The sequence below is a fragment of the Pagrus major genome, chromosome 2, assembly GCF_040436345.1.
Source record: "Pagrus major chromosome 2, Pma_NU_1.0".
Taxonomy (NCBI): domain Eukaryota; kingdom Metazoa; phylum Chordata; class Actinopteri; order Spariformes; family Sparidae; genus Pagrus; species Pagrus major.
Genome location: NC_133216.1, coordinates 24,718,463 through 24,740,946, shown reverse-complemented (window position 1 = coordinate 24,740,946; position 22,484 = coordinate 24,718,463). Strand labels below are relative to the sequence as shown.

Sequence of the window (22,484 nt, the reverse complement as noted above, 5' to 3'; positions counted from 1 at the left end):
ATAATTTCTCTCTCTCTATCTATCTCAGACACACACACACACACACACACACACACACACACACACACTGAAAATATGTGTACCCTGTTCTTTGCCACTTTTGTCACCGATCACTGAAATGACTGAAAATGGATTTGGGAATGAAGTATAAAAACGTAAGAGGACAGATGAAGCCTTACTTTTTCGCTGCAAAATGTTTTTTTTTATTTATTTATTTCTGTAGTGTTACATGACACAACAGAAAAACTAGACTTTATGTGTGTCGCTGCACCTCTTTATGTTAATTACTTTTCTGTACTTTCTACGAGCCACTGTTTCTCCCGCTCGTTTATCCCTCTGTAGTCTGCGTCATTCTTCTTCGCCTCTCTGATGTCATGCATAACATCAGAGAGGTAAATCAATTTCCTGCTTTCTCAGTTTGCATGATTAACAAAGATGACCGTCAGGTGCAAAGTAATACACACAAGAACATTTAAATACACACCTTGGGAATTAGAAACGAGAACGAAGATTAAGGAAATGATTATACTGGAGGAGGAAAATTGAGAAGATGTTTACCCTACCTCGAAGGTAGATACACAATAGAATCGCTGAATGTGTTAATACCTAATTACACGTTTGCTTAACCCCTTCTCAGAGGGAAGATGGTAGCCTTTCAAGAACATGGATTATGGATTAAACAGTTCATCTGCCCTGATGTTAACTGCAAACATTAGCTTTTCCGGCAAACTTGCTTGCTGGCAACAATAGTATCTGGGCATTACACTTCCACTGCCAAGGATTATATCAGCTTGCTATGTTAGTTGTGGGGTTATGTAAATAAAAGCCGCTCTTGGATGCTATCAGAGTTTAGGCTACTGTTAGCTGCTCTTCACTTTGCTGAGGTTTGCACTCAAGAAAACCTAGCCAAATGTCATACCCAAACTAATGATACATCAGCCAAACACATTGGTTAAGATAGTCCTCATCCTTGTCTCTTCCAACATTAAATGTGTAAACTAAAAACCCACTGTAAACAAATACGATTTAAAAAAGAGATGTTAGAAAGTTCCCACAAGCTGCAAGCTGTGTCACTTTCACTCTCTATAGCCTCCTCCCCCTCTCTTTTCACTCCCTTCTGATGACCTCGGGCCCCTGGGACCATCTACCTCTCTTGGCTCCTGCAGCCCCACATACTGTCGGATCTGGATTGTCACACCCGGGCTCCGTTGGATCATTCCTCTCCTTGTTTCGCTATCTCCTTATAACTGTATTCCTGTCAATTTTGAGGCCTCCTCACTCTGATCTCTCTATCTATTACTAATTATCCTGTGTGGCCTGCCCTCTTCCAGGTCACCACGGTGAACAGGAGGTCGTGTGGCTCGGGCACCACCTGACGATGCCTTGTCCTGCTCAGTCGTCTCCTGGATCCACATACGTTACATTTATAATTTGTATCAGATTTTCTGTCAATGCAACCTGTAAACTGTGATTTGCTGTTCTTTCTGTACATGCGACATCTATTGTACTGTCCGTCCTGGAAGAGGGATCCCTCCTCTGTGGCTCTTCCTGAGGTTTCTTCCATCGTCTTTTTTTTCCCCCTTTTAAAAGGGTTTTTTTTCAAGATGGCAAGTTTTTCCTCACTCGAATCAAGGGTCTAAGGACAGAGGATGGCGTTCACTGTACAGACTGTAAAGCCCGTTGAGGCAATGTGATTCTGATTTTGGGCTATATAAATAAAATTTGATTTGATTTGATTTGATTTGATTTGAAAGAAACAGTGCAGCCTACAGTCGGCTACATCCCTCCTTATCATACCAGGGCTAACTAGCTCTACACTGCAATACAATCTGTGCAACACCACTGACAAAACTCATGAAATCATAACAATGTTATGTGCTGAAAACATGTATCTTGAAGTTAGCATGTATGTAATGCTGTGATCCTGACCTGAAGCTACATAGTGCAGCTGCTTTTGTCTACCTCCCTCTGAAATTAAGAACATATTGTTTAAGAAACAAATCACCAAGAATCCGCAGTGGTAAATTTGACACCATCATTATAGTAAACTGCAGCTGTACTGTGCAAGACAGGCGGAGCGACATAAACTTTGTTACAGTAGCTGTGACAAATTATGCAACAATGGTTTTAATGGTTTTTATGGTAGCCTCCATTTGTTTCCAATGTTTCTATGAACCATTTTCACAAGCAGCTGTCACTTTTGCAAAATGGTGAATATCCCACTGTACATTCGCACCTTCATCTTCCATAGCATGTAATTTAATTTTGTAGTGACCATGTGTAAATTGCCATGATATATCAACACAAGCCATTACCATTTCAGCAGTTAGCAACAATGTATGGGCCAAGCAGGCAAGGACAAGCTGAGGCCGTATCTGCAGGTTGCTCAATATGGAGATGAATTATTCCTTTGAAAGAAAATTGGGTTTGAGCTTAGCTCTGCCGGAGCAAGACAGGACCTTGTTCCCTCCCTCTGATGTATTTACAAAATGGATGCGCTGAGGCAAAGTATGTGTGTGTGTGTTTATGTGTGTGTATGCATATAAAACACAGAGCTGAACGGGAGCCAAAAGCAGCTTTAATAAAGATTTTTCCCATAAGTCAACGTATGACCGGGAATGGAAGCAAGGTGAGCCAATAAGAAAAGTGATGTCAGCTCTGTGACTCGGACAAATAAAGTGTCAGTCAGAGAGCGAGAGAAAAACGATTGTTAGTTTGACAGAAAGCTTTAAAATGGCTTCTGAACCCGGAGGATGGACAAGAACCTCAGCGAGGCGCTCCACCATCTTTTCAACAGCTGTCATGTGAGTGTTTGACCTCACAGGGTCACAGAGAAGGCACACATGCACTCAGCCTCTCTTTCACAAACACACATCCACAGAGGTCAAACTTTACAATAGAGAGAGAGAGAGAGAAAGGGGGGGAGCTTTTCTTTCATAACACCCCCCCAGTCCTTCCTCTCGGCCTCTTTGTCCTTCTTCCTCTGCCCTCTTTCCAGCTCATTTTACTCAAGAGAGAGACCATCTCTATTTTGATTCCTCCAGCCCTCATCCCCCCTCCCCCCTTATTTGTCACCAGCATCTTGACGCTCTTCTCTTTTTGTAGATGTTAAGAGCATCTCTGCTGTGTGGGGTCGACAGCAGTGCCAGGAAGGAAACAAGGTCTGACTTTCTCCCTCTCCTCTCCGTTTGTCCAATCTCAGCAAAGGATCCCTGCTCTCTCTATTATTGTCTCCTTGCTCTCTTCTATCACCCCTCTGTCTCTCCTCTGAACCATGCAAAGTCCATCCCCATCCCTTCACTCATTCTCTTTCTCATTTTCCGCACTCTCTATAGCATCACCCTCCTTTCTTTCAGATGCTAAGGAGACAGGCTGTAATTTGCCGCCAGCTTATGTCAAGTGTTTGTGTACAAAACAGAACCGGCGGCAATCGCAGAGCATAACTTACAGCATCCTCTTAAGTTAGTTTCCAACAGCAACACTGCCAGGCCTGCTTAGTTTTGGCAAAGACTCCAAGAGACACAACAGAGACGGAGGAGAGATGTACACAACACACGCCAAGATCAGTTGGTTGTATCAAGTGGCAATAAAAGAGTAGCGAGAACTCACGTCATCGGGTGTTGTTATTACTTTCCCCAATAAGGGTATATTAATATCCTGCATTTTGTTAATCAGCAACTGTGATTATATTACTGCTGCCAGTAAAAAAAAAAAGATACGCAACTTCCGTTATGAAACACCCCATAAATGTCAGATTTGATTTGAATTATCTCAAATAAACAATTTCTCAATTTGACTTCCTCATAATTAGTCATCTCCCTCTCAGCTGAGATAGACCAGTTCACCTCCTCTCTCTCTAACATTATTTACAGGAAAAGCCTGGTGTTATTCTATCTTCTTTTTCCACTGTTGACAATTCCAGTTAAGAGATTAAACCCATCCATGTGATAGTCTGTCTCTCAATACTCATTTCCTTCTCCTGCCTGTGGCTCTCAACCCTAATCTACAGCAGCCCTGAGGGGCAAATGAGATTCTTTTTTTTTTCTGGTGATCCATTTTCTAAGTGTGATCTAAATAGTTTTTTTTCGCTCCTGTGTTTATGACTTGAACACTGGTGAAAAAAAAGTTTCGGAGGGATATTCTTTCTAAAAACATTTTTTTTTCATCTGAAAATATTCAGGAGAACAAAAAAATGAATGTCTTTTCATGTGTGAAGCTTCCATACCGATCCCATTGGTTCTTAATGAAGATGAAGCAGTCATCTTTAAAAGCAGTTAAAGTACAGTACATGTGTCAACTTGCTGGTACTGGAGTATCGATACTGTGAAAAATGAATATTTCAAATATTCAGTATTGATAACACTACTGAGATCAGTGTTATAATAACTGCAGGAGTAGGTGAAATAATCCTGCTACTTCTAAGCCCTTTATCGTGATAAATATTGAAGTTGCACACAATTGTCGGATGTGTATTTTTCTGTACTGATGCATAAGTAACTGTAGGATCATTCTGCAGGTTTGCAGAATCCATCTCTGTATATCTTTATCCTCAAAGAGAGTCAGTGAGGGCGGTGGAGATGAAGACACTGACAGAGCAAGAGCAGGTACATCTCTGATCCTCTCGCCTCCTATCCGTCTCACCTCCTACGTCCCCCGTGGATATAGATTGTTCATGTGGGTGGGCGTGCGTGCCACCGTGCGTGTGAGTGTGTGTAGAAGTGAACGCGGGTGTGCTGTTTACCCTTTCTCCACAGCTTGCCGCTCATGGAGATCTCTGCCTCTAAATAGGTGAGGGTCTGTTTTATGAGCCCTTAACAGCCAGCACTCAGGCCAGATGGTGCGCTTATCAGCTACTCGGTGTGTCTGAGTGTGTGTGTGTGTGTGTGTGTATGTGTGTGTGTGTGTGTGTGTGTGCGTGTGTGCGTGTGTGGCATCAGGCAGAAGGCAAGAAGTAAATATTTGTCAAAAAGCAAAGAGGCAGCTGGTTGTCTGGGGGACTTTAGAGTAACAAGACTTTCACTTAACAAGCAGAGCACACACACAGGGACACTTGTGGCAATACGTATTTTAGAGACTCAGGGACAAGAGGTAGAAAAGCAGAGTTGATGTTTTTTGCAGTTTAGTTGTTTCTTTTATTGTGGCTGTTAATTAGCAATTAGCCAACCAGCCATCAGGCTCATTATGTTGTACGATTTTGTTACACCAAAAAATAAAATAAAAATGAAAGCTAAAAGTTATACAAAATAAAATATGGCAATATGACTGGTAAAATAGAAACAAAAAATATGTAATGGTTAAAGCCAGATTAAAGGAACAGTCACACATTTTGGGAGACTAGCTTTCTTGATTTACTATGTAAGTTACAGTAGCAGTTTCATTTCACGAAAGAAATGCTTCCCAGCAACAAGTCTTAAATGTGTTGCATCACATGTTTGGTCACATCTAGCTCAATTAAAGCTGCTTAAATCAACATGTTAAATTAACGCTGGATCAAATGACTACATGTAGAGCATGTGAAAGAAGTCGCTCACAGTGACTAATGCACAGATAATATCACCTGACTCTGCAGGTTCACTCCTAGGAAAAGTACAATGGAAGGCCTCTCGAGGTAGAAATTGCTACTGGTAAACTCAGGGTACATTTATCTATCCCAAATTCACGAGGGAGCAGTTGTCTGACATCACACAAAAACGGCAGCACCCACGGGAAGGTGGTAGGATGTATTTGTAGACTACAGTATTTGTACATGGCTCGTGAATGAAATGTTTAGATACATTTCCAAGTATTAAAGTGCCATAAAATAAAATACACTATGGCATCTGTTACCTCATGTTTTCCTTCCTTTTTTTCTTACCACCAGGACTTGAGATGATTCAAACCGGCATTCTTTCTACTAGATCAGTAAATAGCAAAACGTGCCTAATTACATTGTCATTATCAGGGTTTCTAGGTCAAATGGGAATCTTTTTATTCTTTTGCTTTGGACAGTAGGCATGTTACTAACACTGTCTTTGCAACAGCTGTGTTCCCACAGGGAAATGCAAGGAGGGGGTAAAGTTGACAAGTTGTCTATTTCTGTCTTTAAGCCAGGGAAATGAATGGAAAATAAGGAGCGAGGAAGGAGAAAGGAAGCAAAAGTCACAGTTTAAAGTCATTTTCATTGATCAAAAACCAACCACCAAGATCCTTTGTCCTCCAGCTTTCCCTTGAATACAGTACCTGATTCAGCCTCCATCCCCTCAACAATTACATCAGATTTAACCTTGTTTCCAGGCAGAGGCTCCTGTCCCTACCTGGTCGTCGGCCAGCAGCAGCCACCTGACCATCCTTTAATGAAGCTGTCTCTCAGCGACACATCTATTAACCTCGAGGCATCTTGTTAATTCCTTTGAATAAAAGAATCCAAGGGCAAGAATGAAATAGGACCTACCCTGCAGACTGGGTCATTACACAGGGCTCAAAGTGTAGGTGTCATGTTACCAGTCATATTATATTGTCCCCTATGTATTCCTACACACACACACACACCACGTGTAGATCCATGAGGCGCAAACACAGAGGGATATGGACTTGCTTCGGCATTACAAGTCACATTATCTTTCCAGTGGTCATGTTTGATGCACTGACGATGAAGTCTGGCTGCAAGGCGAGACAACCAGGGCCTATCACCATGGTAATGAACCATAGTGGACCATCCCTTATGATCATCAGTTCTCGCTGCCATGGCAACAGCCTTGGCTCCCTATAGGCTGCTACATTGAGTATAGCTGAAAAAAACAAGGCTCACTTGTCTTGCAGAGGTAACCTGTAGATGCAGGCCTACTGTATGTCAAGTGACATTTAAGATGGAGGTTTGCAGTACTGTATTTGCAGAACTGTGTGTGTTTTCCACCTGGTTTATATGTGATTTTTTTATGGGTGGTAAAGACACAGGCAGGATTAAAATAAAAATATGACTGCAATAAAAAAAAATAATCTTTGAATTGTCTAAATGGATCAACTTGAATCTTTTGGAGATAATAGTGTAAATGGATTTCACTATGAATGCCAGTCATGTAGAGCTGTTCCCTGCATCAGCTTCAACAGGTGGACATGTTACTGTAACAGGTGGGTCAGAGCTTCACTCTGATTGAGCTGCACACACGAAAATAGAGCAACTGCTCACTCTAGTGATGGTTTTTCCTCACTTCAGCCGCCCTCATTGCAGTGCACGCAGAGGCACTCTTTGGGACAAACACATGTCGCCAGCTCCCCCCTGTGGTCATAGCAGAAATAGCTGAAAGTGTGTGGACTGGACGACGCCATAGAAGACAGTGCACTAAGACAACTCATGAGCAGAAAGATGTAAGTCAATGCATTTAAATAAATGCAGATATAGTTACAGGGCTGTAATCAGCTGCAATTTAGAAGGTTAGAGTTTCAATTTAATTTAGAAATAGGTTTCAAAATAAAAGAAAATGTTGCAAGTCATGTAGTAATAATGCTGTTATAAATGAAATTGTACTCTGAATCTTAACTTCGTTGGAATTGGAGGTGTGAGAGCAGAGGAAGTGCGAAATCCTCTCCTGAGCTCTTGAGGATGGGTGGAGTCCCACCACTTCCCACATCACATTGCTACAAGTGTCTCCGCAACCTTGTGGTCTTGGTTTCTCTACCCTTTTCTCACACACACTTGTGCAGCCACCCGTAGACAGAGGGACAGAAAGTCACACACGAGGCCAGAGGTTGTATTGTTTTAAACAGGGAACTGAAACTTTCTTATGAGGAGTGACTCAATCTCAAAAATTGTTCATGTATGTGAGTATCTGTGGTTACACTGAACCCTGGTTCCTAAATTAATCATAGCTGAGCATCATACTCACCCTGGGCAGTTTTGTATTAGATAAAAACAGACAATTCTGTCCTCCATTACTGATTACCTCTCCTTTCTCTCTTCTTCTGCTGCCAGGCTGATATTACATTAGGTAACAGTCTGTAACTGTGTGCACTGCATCAACAACTGCGTCCAATAAGAAAAACACAATAAAGCTGTCAGCTCATTAAGGCCGCATACAGCCTCCCTGTGACTAATCATTGCTTCTTCTCCCCCCATTACAGAGCAAGGCCTTGAGCTTTAATAAGCCATCACCCAAAGTAAATACGATACCAGCAGACATTTGGTCTCGTGTTTGTTCGGTGGTCACAACTCGCCACTGTTCCCCGCAATATAGAAGGTGCAACAGGAGATAGAGTAAATGCCAGGCTCCAGAAATAGCAGCAGCTCATTTGCTCTTTTCCATGATGCTGCCAGACAGATAACATTTACACCTGGCCCCCAAAAAAACTAGGCTAGACAACGATAAGAGGAGGGGAGGCACCTCCTCTCCTTATCATGCCCCGCTACTCTAGAGGGTCTTTGTTCAAGATTGCTGTCACTCATCCTGCCTGTCAGTCCACAAAAAAATACAAAAATGGTGGATGAAACCCTCTCGTATGCACAAAATGGGCCAGAGTAAAATATGATACTGGCACAGTCCTAAAAAAGGATCCTAAACTCGAAATCTAGAAATGAAATGCTACTGGACTATAAATCAGCACCATCCATCCAGCAGCCTGATTCTTGGAAAGCAGAGAGGTGAACGCCACAGGTGCCTGTAGCTCCACATCACAGCGCTGCGAGCAGTGTGTCAGAGCGGACAACACTCTCAGATGTGAGCAGCTGCTCTGTTTGAACTGAGTAGAGAATGGCAGAGGTGAGGGGGGGGAGAAGAAGACAAGAGAGGAGGGGCTGAGGAGGATGGAAATAATGTATGACAAGTATCAACATCTAATTAGCAGCAGCTGGCTGCCCTCTCTCTCTCTCTCTCTCTCTCTCTCTCTCTCTCTCTCTCTCTCTCTCACACACACACACACACACACATGTATGTCAACAACAGCGGAAGCAGGCAGAGAGCTGGCCAGATTGAAAATCCAGAGGGTAAAACAATCTGTGGTGGAGCCCGAGAAACAAAATACACCAGTAATTTGTTTTGGTATTTACGCTGTGGAAATGAACCTAAAGCCCTCTTACATCACGTAAATGATACCAGCTCACAGGACACCAACAGCTCTTACAAGATAAACTGGGACCTAGATAGAGACGCACAGCTGTAATAGCTTATAGAAAAAGATTGATTTCATCCTCCAGACTGATGCCAATCAGGTCATTTCATATCACGGAACAGAGCTAATCTGTATCTGAGGCTGTGATGAACAACGCTCCCTGACAAGCTTTATGATGGAGCCATCAAATATCCTGAGGAAACACATACAACACACTGCAACAATAATGTTTTATTACTCTGCTCTCATCCGCACACTGTCTGCTCTACTCCATTCAGATTGGCTTTACTGTCGTCAACTTGGTAAACTCGGTAATGTCCTCTCCTCTCTCTACTGCAACATACACATAAATGTCAATTAAACATAAGACAGCCATAACTAATAATACTAGTAGATAAAAATAGTGCTACATGAAACTATCACCTCTTAGAAAACTGACAAAGCAGTAAAACAATCCATAACATTGCATGACCTCAATCAAAGTGGGATAAGTAGCTCCCTCCATTGACATCACACAGGAGCATAAATACAATGTGCAATAAATATCTAAAAACGTACATTTCAGTGGCAAAATTATGATATATTTTGTTGCAAAATTCTGCAATCTCCTCTAAAATTTACATTAATGTATTAAATGTAATCAAATCACAGATGAGAGTGATTATTACATATGCCATTCATTTGTTTTTGGTCATTTGTGTGTATACAGTAAGCAAAATCTGAGAAGTTTGTAAGCAGGTGTACATCTTAGCTTGGAAAGAAGCTCATCTAGAGACAAACGTTGGGTTTCATGTAACAACTTAGGAGCTGATAACAGAAAATAAAAGACAGGAGACTCATTTCAATTACAAGTATGGAGACAAACGACGGACAGCAGTTACTCACCACAGTTTGCGGGGCATCGTCACACTCTATTAAGAAGCAGATCAGGTTCAACCTCTCCCCTTCTCTCTCTCTCTCTCCCTCTCTCTCTCTCTCTCTGCTCTCTCTCCTCTATTATCCCTGTCTGTCCACTTATAATATTCATTCACCCTCACCAGCACTTCAAGACAAACACACAAACAGATGCATGTGTTTGCTCGTATACACACACACACACACAAACACACACAGGTTTGATTATGCAGTTATTAATGAGGTGATGGGAGCATGGTGAAGGTGAAGAGATCTCTTTGTAGTAACCACGTGCAGAGGAGAGGCAGAAACACTGGGGATTAATGACAGAGGAGGGAGGAGAGAGGAGACAAAGTTGGAGCGAGGGAGGAATAACAAGAGGGCAGGACGGACAGAAAAACCCTCACACCTGCTGCCCTGCAGCCGCAAACTTTGAAGTCAGACATCCATCTCATGTCTTTGTTCCCTTGACTTTCCTTTTCCTTGTTTCACCTTTCTCCCATTTTTACATCGCTCTTACTTTGTGGCATTATTCTCCTGTATATTCCTCCTTGTGCGGTTTCATTCCCAGAGTTTGTGACGACCGACTACCAACAACAGAGTCAACAGAGAAATCTTGGAGTCATAAATTAGGAACATGACAGGAAAAACATCAGCATTCATGCAGCAAGTGTGGGGCCTGAGTTAGACAAATTAAGAGTAAATGATGAATGCAATAGAAAGGTGGGGTGAGATATTTGTCTTTTTGTCGTCCTATTCTGCCTTCCTCTAAGCCAGATGTTTTTCTTCAAAACATTATTTCACGGACGATAAACTCCCTTCTCTATTAGTCCATCCTCCATTTTACAACAGATTCTAACTAGGAGCAAATATAAGTTTGGAGAGTGCTTTCTTATATCTAACACCTGGATCAGATGCTGACGAGTGCGTGCATGCACACACACACACACACACACACCCACACACACACAAGTCGATGTTATTCAGCGTCTGGGTAGAGTCACGACTCACTCATTCATATTCAGAGCCACTCCAGAGCAGACTGTCTAATGACACCTGGCCAGGGAGCGAGGGAGACACTAGATATGTTTGTGTGTGTGTGTGTGTAACTGTTCATGTGCATGAGATCGGCGTTGACAGACAGTCCTACAGACAGAAAGTCCTATTTTACATGACTCATACTAACCTTGTTTTTTTCTTTATGTCTGAAACAAGAAGTGTTTTCATGTTCGTTGTGGCCTCTGGAGCCCCTGTCCAGCATTTTAATCCTCTGTCTTTTACAGATATTCATGTACATCTGAAACTTACTTAGATCTTAAAACTTAATCTTCATATTGTAGAAATCCAAGACAATTACTTCATTTGAAAGGCGTTAAAACAAACTCCTAGTTCATGATGAACCAGTGGCGGACTCAGGATTTACCCAGAAGTTTACAAAAGCTTCCAGGTAAAAAACCCTGCACCACGCACTAGCTTACATACAATTTTCATCATGTTATTTCTAAGTGTATACTTTTTATTCATCTAAAATGCATGTTTGATGCCTTCATATCTCAGTTACAACAACACTAACTCATTTCACCTATTGGGCCACAGACCAAAGGAAATGACTGCTTGAGGTTACCCCAAAATAGCAGTTAGTCCGAGATGTCAATGTTGGGCAGATTTGGTTTATCAAGGACGCTAACAAAGCAACACAGCACATTAAATAAGCTTAGCAGAAACATATGAACATGAAATAGGTCAGACCACTGTGTTTGACAATATGTCTATAAATGTTACAGGCGTCAGGGTGAGGTTGTATCTTAGGACCCAAATGCAGATACAAACACAGGAGCAGGAAATGGGGGAAACAAAAGCGAGCTTTATTAACAAAAGCTGACTAAATACAAAAACCAAGGGATCCTAGACCCACAAGAAAACAAGACAAAATGCAAAGTAGCAACTAAAAGGCTCAAAAAGCAAAGTGCAAAGAAAAAGCAAAGTTCAAATCAAAACGAGAAGTAGGAAACCAAAAACATACCAAATGGGAGACAACAGGAACAGACAGACTGACGGAGTAACAGGGGACATCACAGACAGAGGCTGACGGATGACGGAACAAACAGACAAAGACAAGAGGGAGGACAAAGACTATATACAGACACACTAATGACAAGACAAAGAACAGGTGAGGAGAGTGAGGAGGGAAGAGGACAGGTGAGGTAACAAAGGGAAAAACACAGAGGGAAGAACACACAGGAGAAATTGAAAAGGAAGAAGAGACACACCAGAGCCTGATTTCAAAATAAAACACAACAAAAGACACTGAATCATAACAACAGGTACGTCTGAAAATTACAACAGAGATAAACTACAATGGCACTGAGTAGAGCGCACACCTCCACCAAGGCCCAACAGTCCCCATTTAATTCAATCAATCCTCCTATCCTCCATCTAAGTTTCATGGAAATCTGTTCAGTTGTATTTCTGTAATCCTGCTGACAAACCAACAAACCCGCAAACACAAACAAATTAGCTAATTTCACCTGTCTATGCAAAGCAAATCAACCAAATCAGCTGACAGTTGTTCTACCCAGAAGTGGTTGTTGATAGCGCAAGTGCAGTCAGCATCCCAAGCAAGCATCGTGGGCCAAAACAGCATCATGTTGATAGATGAGGTAAGAAAAGTAACACTGTTTACTTCCCACCATTGTTAGCCTGAGAACCAAATGAATCTGCCAGACTCATTTGCAAATACTAATATGAATTGGTCTGGTGATGCTATGCTGACCCCAGTTTTCCCCATGAGGTTGGTCACATTCTTTCATTCCTTCCTTACATTTCGCCAGATGGGCTTTTTTGATTTTTTTTAATCAGTGGTGGGGCGGCAACGCAGTGGTTAGCACTCTTGCCTCAATTGGTTACTCATCTGTACCTGCTTTATTCGTCTTTGTTTCAGGATATGGATGTCTAAATACAGGTGGAAGTTATCCGACTGGACTGGCTTTGTTTTTATTTTTTAGTTGTTTTTTTTAACTTATTTCTGGATTAAATTGCAGACAGAAACAAGTTGGTTAGAGCAAGATTTTATTGCAGTTAAGGTTACATGTGTCCAAATGTTTTCAATTCTTTTAGCAATTCCTAATCTAAGGCAACAGTAAAGTGCAGTGTTTCAACAGGTGGCACCATTATTGTATATGCAGAGCCTTAACAGTAGCAAAGGTGGCAGGTGAGATATGAAGACAGGACATGGGACAACACCAAAGCTTCCAACCTGTTTTAAGGATCAGTGTTATTGACTCAAAAGTGAGTGTGCCCAGCAGAATGGGGTTTGGGGTTTAGATACAGATGGAGACAAACACACTGAAGCCCTTCACCTCCCATCTCTACGGCAACCTCCATTAGCCGGTGGTTTGTTTCAACAAAGAGAAGCTCCTCACACACAATGACAGAAAGAACATCACATGAAGCAGGTACACGAACTGAGCAAATGATATTCACGTTGGCTCTCCGCTCCAATACAGAATTAATTTGGCAAAGTAGCTGTAATATATTCCTCAAATGATCATTGCACAAGGTGATTTTCACTTCAGCTCAGTGTCTCTCTCAACTTGCAAAACCAAGTCACAAATCAAAATGCACATCTGTCAAAACCGGCACAGTTAACTTCTCCTTTTACAGCTCTGAAACATAAAGGAGACTCATAATTATCTGTTGAACATCTTCAGTTCTTGTTTCCAAAACAAAGACAGCCTAAGTGAGAGTGAACAATGGCACCTGTCCAATGAATCTAACATCAACAAGCAAGTGGTGGAGCAACACGGGGCAGCTATTAAACAGAATGCTGTGGTTACTGTTGTAATTGCCAGAATAAATTTTAGCAGAGTATGTTTCTACAAAACCACAGGTAAGTTAAAACTTAATGGCTGTTCATGTTGGAACTTTACGTTTGTTCAGATTGAATTTTCTATGTATCTCTCATCACAATGCTGTGCTTATGCTCTGGTTAGGTTTAGGTACAAAAACAACATGGTTTGGCTTAAAATACCTGTTTTGGTTGCCACAAACACGGCTGGAAGTCGTCCTGAGGGTTCCTTAAAAATATCCAGTAGTGTCACGCTTACAAATGTTTAAATATCGTGGTCCCTCGTCAAAAATATCAAGTGGTTTACTTCTGCATGCTCGAACTGCAGTTTTGTCGCCTTGTCGCCTGTGTCAACACAACCTACCTCTCATCGTCCCAATATGAGAGTCAGAGATTAAACATGTAATGTTTTGTACGAATGTCGGTACAACGCCTACAACACATATGTATGGACGTGTCTGTGGTTTGCAGAAACGTCGCTTGGCGAGTGGGCTGGGTTATGATAGGTCATGTTTTAAAGACAAATTACTATCCGGCAGAAGCAGATCATAAACCAGTTATATAGGATGAAATCTAGAGATCCTCAACCAGACAAAGAAACTTATGTGAAGACTATTTTTTTTTTTAGATACATTTAAATTAACTAGGTTAATTAGGTTTCAATTTCTATTTCTCTCCCGTCACATCACTGTGCTTATGCTCTGGTTAGGTTTAGGCACAGAAACCACCAGGTAAGTGTTGGGAAAACATCATGGTTTGGCTTGAAATACCTGTTTTGGTCGCCAAAAAAACCTCTGGAATTGTCCACAGGTCTCCTGCTTTTGATGAAACAAAAACGGATAGAAATATCCCCAGGTGTCCTTAAAAATATCCACTGATGTGACTCAAACTGCAGTTGGCCATTTGGCAGCCTTGTTGGCTGTAATAATCTCCACCTGCTCCACCACCTGATGTAAAAGTCGGCATATAAGTATTTAACGTGAACATGAAATGCCATGTTTGCTAACCATCAGTCTTGCTGTGAGTGCAAGGCAGCGCATTACATTTTTGAAAAAACGTGCGGGTCATGAAAGGAAATTACACTCTTAGTCACATTCACACCTGTGAGCCACCATACAACCACTGACTTCAACTACAAACTGACCATCTCCACTCAAGCAGCAGTGTTTCAGTGAAATGGCAGGTGAGGCGTAAACAGGAAACGACAAACCAGCACAGAACACAGCATCAAAAGTACAGAAGACAGGAATGAGTTGAGCTGAGTTCCACTTGTACTGTGAAAAAGACTTTCTCTGAGCTCGGCATCAGCAGGAGTGTGTATTGTATTGTGTGCTGCTCAGTGAAAAGTATAATGCCCTTAGCTCTACAGTGAATCGATCATGGAGGTTTTTGTCAGAATCAATAGGCGTGATGGAAAACAAGAGTAAATAGAGTCTAGCTTGAAATAGGCTTTTAAAAGTTACTTACGATGTGGCCGAAGCCGCAATCTCAGTCTCCGTGTGTGAGCAGTTACACATCAGTGCGTCCGCGAGCACATTCATTGACTGACTAACCAGGATTAGATTATTAACTAGTTATTGAGATAAATTTGATTATTTTAGAAGCAAGAAGACGTCCAAAAACAAGGATTTCAAGAAGAACTTACCGGGCCTTCAGTGCAGACAAAGTGGACTTGTCAATCCTGGAGAAAGAAAGAGAGACATAGAGAGACAGAGAGAGATATTATTGATCACTTCTTGAATACAAATTGCTCAAAAGCAGCAGTTCAATTCTCTGCTGTAAGTGCTCTTATTTTACAGCGTGAGCACCGCAAGAAATGCAAATCAGGATGGTGAGAGGAAGATGTATGACTTCATCTCTGCACGGTAGAGTACAGTGGGTCCCCTGGGTGCTCTGGCATTTGCAAGAATGGCTGTTAATGTGCGATTGCTTCTCCTGTCCTGCTGGCATTCACTTTGATGTGGAAAGTCTTTATCGACTACGAACTGAAGCATACAACAGGTGTGAAACAAAACATTTCTAAGGTGGGCGAAGCAAATTTTTTCCCTACATGTTTTGTGATTGGTGCAGCAGAGCTAACTTGTTGATGAAGGTCAATATAGATTTAATTATCTTCTGTTCATACAGAGTAGGTAGAGGCCTGAGTGTGCACAGTACTGACTAGTATCAGTGGCAGAGAGCAGAGCACAGCTTCACGACAGCTGACTTGTTTTACCAAGGGTACATTTCCAAAAGCTGCTCAGACCGGTTATGAGAGGTCTCAGTGTTTATAAGGGATTTATTCATGCTTCACTACATTCTGTTCATACTAAAAACACAGAGTCGAGTCAGAGGATGTATCATTAACAGCTTTTGACTTGAGTTGCTATTTACTGCTAATAATAGAGGAGGGTGTTCAAGTACTTATGTATGTAAGTGTGTTGAGTTTGTGTACACATGCGTGTGCACGCTCAGTGCTCGTTTATCTCACATGCCTCTCCAAGGAAGATGTTATGACGTTAATTCTTTAATCCCATTAATTTGGAGACCGAGCGGTGCCAAATCTATGTCATGCACATACACCCACTCATGTTAGACACAAACGCATACAAACACAGCGTACTAACACACAGTGCACTATTTTTACTCCACCTTCACCCAACCTGACTGCTTTAAATATAATTTGAATTTTTTCCACAGTTTTTGAATGATATCAACAACACAATGTCGTCACACTGATGTTTTGTTATTTGGTACTAACCAGATATTCAAATGCCAAGATAATTCAGGTTCATGTTGGGCTGGTGTAGCTGTTAATGTGGCTGCAGGCAACTATGTTGTTTATTGATCCTCAATTCACAGAAGTACAGTGAAATTAAACAATAAACCTACTCCATGTGGGTCTCTCACATTTTGTGACACCTTCATGTGCCACTGGTATCTGATCTTGCACAACGACAAATGTGAGCCTGTTTTATACTATGATGGAGCTGAACTCTGTACCGTCGCTGGATTCATCTCCGAGCAGAAGATGCAACACCCACCTTATGTCTGATTCACCAAACAAATGACATCAAAATGTGTAAGCTTTATTCATCCCACATCCTGGAGATGAGGAGAATACTACAATTGACTGTGTGTGTGTGTGTACGTTAATCACATTGGGGACAGAACTGTGTCCAGATGGGACAGGATTTATTACAAAATTTGAACAGCGCTTTTGCTGCTGATATACAACAACAATTTCTTTTCCTCTACCAGATGCATCAGACATCATTTGATGCATTTTTAAGAAAAACATCCTCCCTGCTTGAGATTTGGTGCTGCATTCATTGATGTATCTTTAAGCAGGTGCTCAAATAGCTCTCCATCTGAACCAGCTGTTCATGCATTCATATCTGTGTTTGTCTGTGGCCAAGTGTTCAAATTTCAGAAAGTGACCAGATAGCTTGAGGAATAAAAGAAATACAATGTTCAACATCAACAACAAGGCTGAATAAAAGCCTAAAGCCACACCACTACTAGCTACATGAGTTATAGTGATGTCAAAAAATGACATTAATCATAACAACGGTTTACATATTGTCAGGCAGGTATTTCCGTTCATGCAGGCACAGAACGTACAAGCTTGTTGGCTGCCAGCTCTAGCCTTTGTGTTGTGTTCAAGTGCAGCTTTTTGGTCGAGACACAGGAGACGTGAGGTGATGCAACAGTCTGCCTTTGACGCAGCTACTGTAGTTCTTTGATGTTAGTTTGCTGTGTCAGGGCCTTAAGGCCAACTGATAGTGGGACAGCAGCATGTAATGGTTTCGGGTGTTCCTTCACCGTGCTGTTTCCTCACTTAAGATGGCTGAGTGAAAAAGAAAAATGCTCATTATTCCCTCACATGGTATCTGTTAATCTACTGGACTTGTCCTGCATTTACTTTCGGGGGTGTATGGATTAGATTGCCTGCAGCACTGATAACACCCAATAAGATAATTACACATTGTTAATGCAGCCTTCTTGGGGGAAAAAAATTATTAGGTCCCTATTTTCTAAGAAGAAGAATATTTTATTGTCTGACACGCTAAAGTTTCCTGCAGCATGACTAGAAGGCAGTCTTTCATTTTTGCACTTACGCTGTTGTGTCATGAATATTTTTGTCTCCAGTCACACAACATCCCAAAGTGTTGCTGAGCTGATCCCTCCAGCACTTACATATTGCACTTCAATTCAGCTGGAGGACCCACAGGAGACAGATTTAACAAAAAATGGTCATAAACAAAGCGGCAGAAGTTGAGTGTGGGTTAAACCCCGTACACACTTGATGCTACAATTCCCATAATGCAACTCAGGGTTATTTTTTCTTATGTTTAAATCTCATAGGTATTTTCGCAGGGCGAATACCTATCATGACGAGTAAACTGAACCTCGAGTAAAATCAGCGTGCTCCCAAGAAATAACGTATTTTTCTGAAAAATGTTGTGCTCTGTTTTGTTGTCAGCACTGTTATAAACAATACCCACTGATTAACCCCGTTAGATGTAATGTGCACCTCAGCTTTGACTGTTTCAGGTTATCTCAGCCTGTCTGGCAGGACGTGCCGCTTCAACCCAGCTGGGAAGGTTAAGTGCTCTGAAGCAGCGCTTCAGTGTCAGAATGACAACCAGCAGGGGAGCCAGCACAAAAACACTCCATCCAAGTGTGTCAGCGCATTCAGCGCTAAATGGGCTCCCTGGCAGCTTCTTCAGCGCTGCATCATGGGAACTCTTCTCAGCCAATAGAGCAGGAGAACCTAACTGGCGAGAGCTGTGTCCACAGTCCCACAACAGGACGGCAAAAACAACAACAGAGAGCAGGCAGAGACAAAGCAGCCTGTTGATTGTAATTCCTCCCTGAGCGGAGACAGCACAGAGTGAAACTGTACACAACACACACACACACACACACACACACACACACACACACACATGCACAAGGCTATCAAAAACAGGACAAAGTGTTAGAGGTGTGACACAGAGGAGCACCCTCGGCCCTCCACCCATCCTTCCTTTTTAGAAAAAAAGTTCACATGTCTACCACACACACCCATTTCACCACACACACCCATTTCAGCAGCAGAATGCATCATTCAAACTCAGCAATCATAAAGTGCACAACATGAGCATGTGTACACACTAAATAAACATTCAATGAAAAGCCAACTTACCACCCAAATCCTCCAAAAGACACACTTCTCCTCCTCCTCATCATTTTGCCAGACTGAACTTCTCAGCAGTCTCTTGCTCTCAGGCTCTCTCCTCTGGGAAGTGCGTGCTCTGCTGTCAGTCTCTCTCTCTCTATACTGTCTATACTTGCACTTTGTGTCTCTCTGACCCTCCCTCCCTCCCTCTCTCTCTCTCTCTCTCTCTCTCTCTCTCTCTCGCCTCTATTTGCTGTCTTTTTTCTTTCTTTTGTCTCGTTCTCTTCTTCTCTGCCACCCGCCTCCTCCGAATAGCTGTCGTTTTCCACTTTGCCACTTGACCAGGCAAATACTGTCCCGAAACACTACTTGCTCTTTGGCTTTCACAGGCTGTTAAACACAAATGCAGGTACACTGAGGTACACACACATATTTCAGTTCAGCAGAGGGAGGAGCACTGTGAGGAGGGGCCACCCTCCAAGCTTTGTGTTTGTTTCCAACACACACACTCAGAGTTGCACAGCAGATGCATTACAATAAAAATGTAAAATTGGAATTAAAATACGCCTGAGGTCATGTTTTTCAGCAAAATTGTTAAAATCCTAACCTTTCATTTTGATATGGGTTGTGTAGCTTGAAGGTTCTGAGTCATGAAATCTGTTCAAACTACACTGTGGGAGTCTGCCAGATGCACAACAGCAACGACATACAGTGTACTATTTAAGCCATTAAAGGAAAGGGAGGAGCTGAACAGCCATGCAGTCAGACTGCGGTGTATACATAGAAACGTCCCGTGTTGCGACCAAAGGGAGTGTCCTTCCTGACACCCTTCCTCCTCACTCCAGATTTGACAGGTCTCGCTCTCAAGAGTTCACATTCACACAGCTAATGTACTGAAAGAACTCAAGAGGTTTCCGAAAGCTTGTGTGATGGCTGCATCAAGCTGTTTGGGGTCAATAACGTGCTGGTAGCCCCTAAATTGACCCCCCCACCTCATAGCTACTGCCCTCTGTATTGTGTGTGTATCCTGTCAAGTCCAATAATCTTCAAGTGCAGCAAACAGCAAGATACAGATTGCAGTTTCATTATACACCCAGAGAACAAGTACAACAAAAATGATCTTTACACTAACTCGGGTATAACATATAAAATGGCCACATTTATGTTTACTATTGTTGATTGCCTCTATAACAAATAAAATAAAATAAATACTAACATAGGTGTTCCCACAGTCATGTTTCCCTCTTGTGTCCCCAGCCGGATTTTCTCCCCACAACCACCTCACATCATCCTTGTTGGTTCTGCCCTGTTCCCAGTGTCTCCCCACCTGCACCCCATCCCCTTGTTAGTTTAGTTTGTATTCAAGCCTGTGTTGTTCCCTCACTCTTTGTTGGTTCGTCTCTTCTCAACCACCAGTCTCCTGTGCTCCTGTGCCTGTTCCTCGGCCCTTGTGTGTTTCCTGTGTTCCTGGTTTCTTCCTTGTGGTTTTAGGTTTGTCCTCAGTTTCTGTGTTACTTTAGTATTTTCCTTTTCCTGCCTTTTTATTGTTCGCCTTTTTGGATTTTGGGGATTTTGGACAATCGGCTCATTAAAGCCTGCTTTTTTTATATTGCCTGCCTGTGCGTGTCTGCATCTGGGTCCTCATCATTTTGCAAACCGTGACAATTGACACATGACCAGACTGTCAAAAGTCAGAGCAAAACACAGCAAGTTGTATAACCTCAGCACCTTAAATGTATCACAATTTGAGTCATTACATGGACTTAAAAAAGGAGAGCGTCACAGAGTAACGTATGACAAACTCAGTTCAAGGATGGGACTGTGCAACAGCTAACAATTTCAGCCTTCAAACTGGTCAATCACCTGTGTAAATGAACTGAAATACATGCAACAAAAGTCACCCACAGAAAATAAAATTGCACAGATAATATTGCACATATAAACTATACTTACAGGGTCTGTTTTACACAGTATGTTAAGTCTAACATTTAATGTATTCCTTTTACTGTTGGACAAAATTGTAGTCACATGACCCCTCCATACAGGTATTTGTATTGTGGTCACTTTGCTTCATGTCTGAAGAAGGGTTTGGGCCCGAAACATCACATGTGGAAGTAATAATCATTCACGGGAGCATTTATCTTGTGCACGGACTCTGTTTTGTATATTTGAGTATTCTTGGTTCTGTCCGGCACCTAGTGTTTAATTGTTTTTGGATGTGTGCGATGCTACAAATGTTTTTTGTAGTTGCCCACTGTGCCTGGCTGGTAATACATCTTTGAATTCAATACAGCCCTGTGATACAGTACGGCCTAATGATCACCAAAGAGCTCAACACCACTCAGACAAAGGTAGTGTTTACTTCTTTTACAGGCTTTTGTGTTGAATTCAATTGTGTGGTTTTCTTTTTTTTCACACCCTGTGTGAACTGGAGCTCGAAGGCAAATAAAAGGCCTGAAAGCACAGAATAAAAGAAACCAATGTCCTGAGGAGGGTCTGGGTTTCATTTTTAACATTAAAGCTGAACTCGTGTCTTTCATTCTTTGAATAGAAGATCGATTTTGCATTCACATGAAATCATATTAGTCACATTAATCCAAGAAAACCAAACAAGCAAGTCTGAAGCCTGTTGACAGTGATCACAGTCAAAAGCTCTCACAATGAAATATTATCAATGTACTCTTAGTCCCTGTCTTTCTTTATGGCTGGTGACTGGATATGCTCTCCCAGTCCATATCGCTATCATGGGGAGATTACACTGATTAAAAGCAATAAAACGCTCCCCTAGCATAATGTGATCTACGTGTCTGCGGGTCTGTGTGTGCGCACACACACAAAGATGAGTCGGTCTGCATCTGTACTTATCATAATTAGAGATGAAAAAGAAGAGCATGTACAATGAGTTTTCCAGCACAGAAGATACTGCACTTCAATAAAACTTGAAAAAACGGCTGACAGTGACACTTGTGATTGCAGAGCTCACTCTCCCTCTAGTGGTTTAAAGATGTCCTGTGAGAATGAAGACAACTTCAGTAACAATTTTCATGAAAGTCAGACACATAAATGGAAAATGGCAGGAAAAAAGGGCATGTTATGCTCAGTTAGCAAGCAAGACACCTGACAGTAGACATGAATTAACACTGAGGAACAATGGCATCCAAAATTAAAATGGCTTGTAATGTTTTTCACCACATAATGTTTGAAGAGTAATTATGCCTAAATAAACAAACTCTCTTTGTTTCCATGACTGAATAAACAAACTGACCTTAAAGGACAACACAATTTCATACTGTTTCTCTTTTTGTTTATATGTGGCGGACCCTGCCATCTCTCTAGCACAGAAACAGTCTTCTGGGGACCTTGTTTTCCTCTGAGAACAGCTTGTTTATTCAGTTATGGAAAAAATAAATATTTGATTTGTATTATGACCTCGTTAATGTTGTAAATATTAAAATGCTGAGTTTGAATTTCTTCAACAGGACTACGTAGTGCCCCTTTAAAGGAGACAAAGGCAAAAAC

The 22,484-nt window shown here is 41.8% G+C and overlaps 1 protein-coding gene across 1 annotated transcript in view; it reads right to left on the bottom strand.

Annotated features, from left to right (window-relative positions):
• Positions 1-22,484, bottom strand: part of rap1gap2a (RAP1 GTPase activating protein 2a) — a 96,366-nt gene that overhangs the window by 64,507 nt on the left and 9,375 nt on the right. The window contains exon 2 of the mRNA XM_073485740.1: positions 15,468-15,503. The gene's annotated coding sequence lies outside the window, so the exon portion shown is untranslated. The remainder of the gene's footprint in view (positions 1-15,467; positions 15,504-22,484) is intronic.